The following is a 7,459-nucleotide window of genomic DNA, read 5'->3' as shown; positions in this document are numbered from 1 at the left end:
CAAGCTGCCTTAAGGGAAATATATAATTTTGTGCAAATTGAAGAAGAGAGTCTCCCACAAGCTTGGGGGAGGCTTCTCCAATTACTTAATGCTTTGCCTGATCATCCTCTCAAGAAAAATGAAATACTTGATATCTTTTATAATGGACTAACCGATGCTTCCAGAGACCACCTGGATAGTTGTGCTGGTTGTGTTTTCAGGGAAAGAACTGTTGATCAAGCTGAAATTCTATTGAATAATATGTTGACAAATGAAAACTATAGGACACTTCCTGAACCAACTCCTAAGCCAACTCTGAAGAAAAGGGGTGTTCTATTTCTCAGTCCTGAAGATATGCAAGAGGCAAAGAAATCTATGAAGGAAAAAGGTATTAAAGCTGAAGATGTTAAGAATTTACCACCTACTGAAGAAATACATGGTCTTAATTTGCCGCCTGTTGAAGAAATACATGGTCTTGATAACCCGACACAGGTAGTAAAGGTAAATTCTCTCTATAGATTTGATAAAGCTGAAATCCCGCCTACTAAGTTTGCTAGCCAATGCTTAGATGAGTTTGATGACTTTATGGTTAAGCAAGAAAACTTCAATGCTTATTTTGGTAGAGAATTAAAATGCAATGCTTATATGATTGAACACTTGAGTGATTATATGTCTAGAGTTAAAGGTGAACTTAAACTCATTAGTAAACATGCCTCTATGGTTACCACCCAAGTATAACAAGTACTTAAAGCTCAGAATGATTTGCTCAATGAATTAAATAGTAAGAATAATGACTATGCTGTTAGAGTTGCTACTAGAACGGGTAAAAGGACTCAGGAACCTTTGTATCCTAAAGGCCACCCTAAGAGAATTGAGCAAGATTCTCAGAGAACTAATGTTGATGCACCTAGTCCTTCTAAGAGGAAGAAAAAGAAAAATGATAGGACTTTGCATGATTCTAGTGAACCTGTTATAGACAAACCTGAGACTCCCAATGACATTTCTATCTCTGATGCTGAAACACAATCTAATAATGAACATGAACCTAGTGATAACGTTAATGATGATGTTCATGTTGATGCTCAACCTAGCAATAATAATGATGTAGAAATTGAACCTGCTGTTGATCTTGATAACCCACAATCAAAGAATCAACGTTATGATAAGAAAGACTTTGTTTCTAGGAAGCACGATAAAGAAAGAGAACCATGGGTTCAGAAACCCATGCCTTTTCCTCCTAAACCATCCAAGAAAAAAGATGATGAGGATTTTGAGCGCTTTGCTGAAAATGATTTGACCTATCTTTTTGCGTATGCGATTAACTGATATGCTCGAAATGAATCCTTATGCTAAGTATATGAAACAAATTGTTACAAATTAAAGGAAGATACCGGAAGCTGAAATTTCCACCATGCTTGCTAATTATACTTTTAAGGGTGGAATACCAAAGAAACTAGGAGATCCAGGAGTACCAACTATGCCATGCTCCATTAAAAGAAACTATGTTAAAACTGCTTTATGTGATCTTGGAGCCGGTGTTATTGTTATGCCTCTCTCTTTATATCATAGACTTGATTTGAATAAGTTGGCACCTACTGAAATATCTTTGCAAATGGCTGATAAATCAACTGCTATACGTGTCGGTATTTGTGAGGATGTGCCTGTTGTAGTTGCAAACGTTACTATTCTAACGGACTTTGTTATTCTTGATATTCCCGAGGGCGATAGTATGTCTATTATTCTTGGAAGACCCTTTTTGAATACTGCTAGGGCTGTTATTCATTGCAACAAAGTCAATGTCACTTTTCATGTTAATGGTAATGAGCATACGGTACACTTTCCGAGGGAACAACCTCAAGTCCACAATATCAATTCTATTGGAAAAGTTCCAACTATTACTATTGGAGGTTTTGAATTTCCTCTTCCTACTATCAAGAAGAAATATGATATTCTTATTGTTGGGGACGTTCATATCCCTGTTGAGGTAACCTAGTGCTATTCGAAAATTCTCCAGTTTCATGCAATTCGGAATGAGTTTGTTAACAAGACTTGATCAACCTTGTTAGTAGATTCCTTTTGATGAGCATGAGATGGATGAAGTTAGAAAGCACAACTCTCTGTACCCTCCTTTTACTTTATGTTATTTAGAAGAAATAAAGAAAAAATAGTATTTTTTGTCTGTTTTCTGAATTATCCGTGCAATAAAAAATACCCCGAAAATAAAAGTTTTCCAAATGCCCCGAAAATGAAATATGATTTTTTTTCTAGAATATTTAAGAATATCTGGCACTGAGAACACATTAGGGGGAGCTGGCACCTGGCCACGAGGGTCCAAGGCGCGCCCCCTGCCTCATGGGCCCATGGTGGCTCCCCTCCACTTATTCCAGCACCCACACACTCCTTCTTCCTCCCAAAAAAATCATCAACCAGCTCAAGCACGAGTTCTAGCTCATTTTGCTGTGATTTTCGATCTCCTTGCTCAAAGCCCCATTCACAAAACTGCTTTGGGGGGTTGTTCTTCGGTATGTGACTCTTCCAATGGTCCAATCAGTTTTTGTTCTAGTGCTTTATTCATTGCATATTTTTGCTGCTTAGGTGACCCTGTTCTTGAGCTTGCATGTCAAATTTATTTGGTCCCAAGTAGTTCTAAAGCATGATATAGTCTCTAGGCACTTGTGGGAGTAGTTTTTTTTGATAGAAAGACTGTAAGGGAACCCCCTATAGTATAATTGGTGCAACAAACCCAAATTGCAAGTACCATGCCTTGAACCTGGGTGGGTGGGAGTAGTTGCTATCAATTTTGTTGAGTTTGGTTCACTTTTATTTGAAGTTACTAAAAATTTCAGAAATTTTCAGAAAATGATGAAGAGATTTTTGAGGGGTTCCCCGAGTCGAAGCTCGAAACATAAGCAAAGTGAAGAAGAAGAGAGGCCCAAATATAATCTGCCTCGCACCATGGAGATTCAGTCGTGTGAATGGCCTTGTGATGATTTCTTGAGAGCAGCTGGGGTTTATGATGATTTTTATGAGTTGGCTGAGAATGCAGGCCTCACCGACTTCCTCCACGACCAACGCGAACAGGATCTCTTACTCACTAATACCTTTATACAAAATTTTCATTTCCATGCTAGAAGGTCACCACCTTCGGTGGATTTTTATTTATATGATGAGTACAAGGAGATGCCCTTCTCTGAATTTTGTGAGGTTTGCAAGCTGCCCTTTAAGGGCAGTGTAGAGGAACCACATCGTAACGATGTGGAGGGATTTATTGATATGATTGCTGTAGGGGAAACGAGGAAAGTTCCCGACGCAAAAATTACTAGCATACACTTTCCTGTTCTACGTTACTTTGCAATATTTGCTAGTAGATGCTTAATTGGTCGTGGAAACTGTGGCAACCTTAGTGCCCCTGATATTGTTATTTTGTTCCATGCCTTGTTTCAGGATGATTCATTTAGTATGGGTGCTATTGTTGCAAAATGGTTAAATCTTAACCGTACTAAGGGTCCCATCTTGGGAGGCATCTTCGCCTCGCGCCTCGCTGCATACTATAACATACCTATTAGGCATTATGAGAAAGAAGAAAAGTTGCTACCTCCTGTTTTTCTAGATTATAAGAATATGGTGATATGTCTCCGTCGTATCTACTTTTCCAAACACTTTTGCCCTTGTTTTGGACTCTAAATTGCATGATTTGAATGGAACTAACCCGGACTGACGCTATTTTCAGCAGAATTGCCATGATGTTGTTTTATGTGCAGATAGCAAATATTCTCGGAATGACCTGAAACTCCACGGAATACCTTACAATAAATAATAAAAAATCCTCGCCAAAGATGAAGACCAGGGGGCCCACACCCTGTCCACGAGGGTGGGGGGCGCCCCCCTAGGGCATGCCCCCTGGACACCTTCCGACGCCAACTCCAACTCTATATATTGGCTTTCGGGGAGAAAAAAATAGGAGAGAAGAAATTATCGCGTTTTACGACACGGAGCCGCCGCCAAGCCCTAAAACCTCTCGGGAGGGCTGATCTGGAGTCCATTCGGGGCTCCGGAGAGGGGGATTCGTCGCCGTCGTCATCATCAACCATCCTCCATCACCAATTTCATGATTCTCACTGCCGTGCGTGAGTAATTCCATCGTAGGCTTGCTGGACGGTGATGAGTTGGATGAGATTTATCATGTAATCGAGTTAGCTTTGTTAGGGTTTGATCCCTAGTATCCACTATGTTCTGAGATTGATGTTGCTATGACTTTGCTATGCTTAATGCTTGTCACTAGGGCCCGAGTGCCATGATTTCAGATCTGAACCTATTATGTTTTCATGAATATATGTGTGTTCTTGATCCTATCTTGCAAGTCTATATTCACCTACTATGTGTTATGATCCGGCAACCCCGAAGTGACAATAATCGGGACCACTCCCGGTGATGACCATAGTTTGAGGAGTTCATGTATTCACTATGTGCTAATGCGTTGTTCTGGTTCTCAAGGAGGCCTTAATATCCCTTAGTTTCCATTAGGACCCCGCTGCCACGGGAGGGTAGGATAAAAGATGTCATGCAAGTTCTTTTCCATAAGCACGTATGACTATATTCGGAATACATGCCTACATTACATTGATGAATTGGAGCTAGTTCTGTGTCATCCTATGTTATGACCATTACATGATGAACCACATCCGGCATAATTATCCATCACTGATCCGGTGCCTACGAGTTTTCCATATACTGGTTTACGCTTATTTACTTTCTCGTTGCTACTTTTACAATCACTATAAAATACCAAAAATATTTACTATTACTTGCACTACTCTTTTGTTACCATTACCATCACTATCATATTACTGTGCTACTAAACACTTTGCTGCAGATATTAAGTTATCCAGGTGTGGTTGAATTGACAACTCAACTGCTAATACTTGAGAATATTCTTTGGCTCCCCTTGTGCCGAATCAACAAATTTGGGTTGAATACTCTACCCTCGAAAACTGTTGTGATCCCATATACTTGTGGGTTATCATATGGTAGCGCATGATTTTATTGTTAAGAATAGGGAAAAGGCGCTTACATACAGACTGTTATTTGATAAAAACCACCCTGAGATTATTACCTTGCCTGCTCCTTCCTTGTTTGACTTATCTGCATGCAAGTATCTCGTTCCGCTGGCGGCCATCCATGCCTACCGGAACCCTACATCAGCTACAGAGCCAGAGCCGGAACCACAATTTGATCCTCCACGACAGTCTGATTACCAGTGGGATCCGGAGGTGATTGCCAACCAGTGGCAATCCGAGGCTGCATCTCAGTACGACTCCAACTACCACTTTGGATATCCGCCAGGCCACCCATGGGCATAGACCAACTTAGGCCAAAAGCCTAAGCTTGGGGGAGTATGTATTTCTCACCGACATTACATTCATGTTTACACACTCATTACTAGATGTCGGTGCTCATACTTTTTCATTGTACTATCCATGCTAGTTTATTTTCTTTTAAGTTTTCTTCTTGTGTTTTTGAAAAACCTTAAGAAAAAAAATTAGTTGTAGCTTTTAGCTAGTTTACTTTTCATGCTTGTAATAATAATTAAAAGAAAACCCAAAAAGATTTCTCATTCTTCTTTTTGCTTGTTGGGAGCTCTCCCGTTTAAATAGTTTTATTTCCTTTCTTTGGGGGTCGATAGGAGAAGACCATGATGAAATTGTTAAAGTGGCTCTTATATGCATTATTGTTGATTTAACCAAGAGCCCATATTGCCTTGTCTTCTCCTATTTATTGAATGCTTGCAGATTCCAGCTTAGTCCAATGCACGTGCACTATTATTATTATACACACCGTTCGGTCGTGCAAGTGAAAGGCAATAATGACGATATGTGATGGACTGATTGAGACAAGAGAAGCTGGTATGAACTCGACCTTTCTTGTTTTTGTAAATATGATTAGTTCATCGTTCCTGATTCAGCCTATTATGAATGAACATGTTTGCAATAACAATTAGAGATTATAGTTGCTTATGCCATGCTTAATTTGCTAGGAGTTTATAATGGTTTACCTTGCATGCCAACATGCTATTAAAATGGTTGTGATGTGGTATGATAGGGTGGTATCCTCCTTTGAACGATTCGAGTGGCTTGACTTGGCACATGTTCATGCATGTAGTTGAAACAAAATCAACATAGCCTCCACGATATTTATGTTCATGGTGGATTATATCCTACTCATGCTTGCACTCAGTGTTGATTAATTTTAATGCATGTTCATGACTGTTGTCGCTCTCTAGTTGGTCGCTTCCCAGTCTCTTTCTAGCCTTCACTTGTACTAAGCGGGAATACTGCTTGTGCATCCACTTCCATAAACCCCAAAGTTATTCCATATGAGTGCACCATACCTTCCTATAGGCGGTATTTACCTGCCGTTCCAAGTAAATTTGTATGTGCCAAACTCTAAACCTTCAAATGAAATTCTGTTTTGTATGCTCGAATAGCTCATGTATCAACTAGGGTTGTCTGTATCTTCCATGCTAGGCGGGTTATTCTCAAGATGAGTGGACTCCGCTCATCATTCATGAGAACATGGATGGTCACTGGGATGCCCAGTCCCATGCTTTCAGCAAATCAAATCAAATTAATTGCAAACAAAACTCCCCCAGGGCTGTTGCTAGGCACTCGTTGTTTCGAGCAAGCCATGGATTGATGCTTGTTGGTGGTGGGGGAGTATAAACTTTACCATTCTGTTTGGGAACCGCCTATAATGTGTGTAGCATGGAAGATATCGCCATCTCTCGGTTGTTATGTTGACAATGGAAGTATGCCGCTCAAAATATGATTTATCTCTATTTCAAAAATTGAGCTTTGGCACCTCTGCAAATCCCTGCTTCCCTCTGCGAAGGGCCTATCTATTTACTTTTATGTTGAGTCATCACCCTCTTATTAAAAGGCACCAATTGGAGAGCACTGCTGTCATTTGCATCCATTACTATTAATTCATATTGGGTATGACTGGATCTCTTTTACCATGAATTACGATGTCTAGTCAGTCCTTGATCTTTAAAGGTGCTCTGCATTTATGTTTTGCGGTCTCAGAAAGGGCTAGCGAGATACCATCTTGTTATATCGTATCATGATTGTTTTGAGGAAGTGTTGTCATCAGAGATTTATTATTATTGCTCGCTAGTTGATTATGCCATTGATATGAGTAAATATGAGACCTAAGTGTTATTGTGAATGTGGTTAGTTCATAATCTTTGCTGAATGCTTGAATACTGGCTTTACATTTTTACAACAACAAGAGCAAACAGAGTTTGTAAAAGTTTTTCTTTATCACTTTCAGTTTGTCAACTGAATTGCTTGAGGACAAGAAAAGGTTTAAGCTTGGGGGAGTTGATACGTCTCCGTCGTATCTACTTTTCCAAACACTTTTGTCCTTGTTTTGGACTCTAACTTGCATGATTTGAATGGAACTAACCGGGACTGACGCTGTT

The sequence above is a fragment of the Triticum dicoccoides genome, chromosome 5A (genome assembly GCF_002162155.2).
Source record: "Triticum dicoccoides isolate Atlit2015 ecotype Zavitan chromosome 5A, WEW_v2.0, whole genome shotgun sequence".
NCBI classification, from domain to species: Eukaryota; Viridiplantae; Streptophyta; class Magnoliopsida; order Poales; family Poaceae; genus Triticum; species Triticum dicoccoides.
The sequence above is the reverse complement of the archived record's forward strand: the minus strand, read 5'-3'. Positions refer to the sequence as shown.